Raw genomic sequence first — 878 nt, forward strand, 5'->3', positions numbered from 1 at the left:
CTGCAGTACTTTTAAAGTCAAGTAGTTGAAGGAAGCCATCTGGAAAATGAACCATAACAGCAATTAAAAACTGCTTAGATTTCAAGAACGTAGGAAACTTTGACCTTTCTTCATAATTAACCTGGACAGAACTCATCAAAAGCACAAATAATCAAAGGCGCAAAACAAAGGAGGAGCATCTTATTCACTCTACATTAACTACAGCTCTTTCAAAAACTACACTGTGCCAGATACATAAACCAGGTATTCTTCAATAGCTTTTTTTTTAGCAACCATTTTCTTTATGTTTCAGAACTTTCAGGATGGTTATAAAAAGCTTTTGAAAAGGAAGCATGTTGATGCAATGAGTGTACTTGGATAAAATACACACATTTTAATTGGCTGCCAGATGGTTTTGCTTGAACTCATGGACCCAGCTGTACCACTGTGCACAGACTTCTCCTTGTCTTTCATGAGCATCCTTGATTACTCGATAACTCTGAATGAGCTACTAGAGAATAACAGGGCTGGAGTCTATAGAATACAGCAAAAAGAGGAACTTAACTGGGGTATTTAGTTATTTAATAACCAAATATGGGTGATGTTTATATCAATGAAAATATGAAAAGTTAGGTACAGCATGTGGGAAAAAAGTATATTTACTTTGAGCAGCATGTTTAGCAAAACTCTAGTTACCTGGGTGTAAATGTTTTTTTTCAATGAGAAAATCAATGCAGCATTACTTAAGCCCAATGACTGCTCTTACCGTTATGAGAGAGTTGGGACACAAAACATCTGAGATGGACTTCCAAGGCTTCCAACTTCTTTTGTTCAAGTTTCTGCTGTTACTCCCTTATTGTTGAAATATATCAGTCCAGAAACTACTTTCAGCATTTGTA

The sequence above is a fragment of the Heterodontus francisci genome, chromosome 26 (genome assembly GCF_036365525.1).
Source record: "Heterodontus francisci isolate sHetFra1 chromosome 26, sHetFra1.hap1, whole genome shotgun sequence".
Classification (NCBI taxonomy): Eukaryota; Metazoa; Chordata; class Chondrichthyes; order Heterodontiformes; family Heterodontidae; genus Heterodontus; species Heterodontus francisci.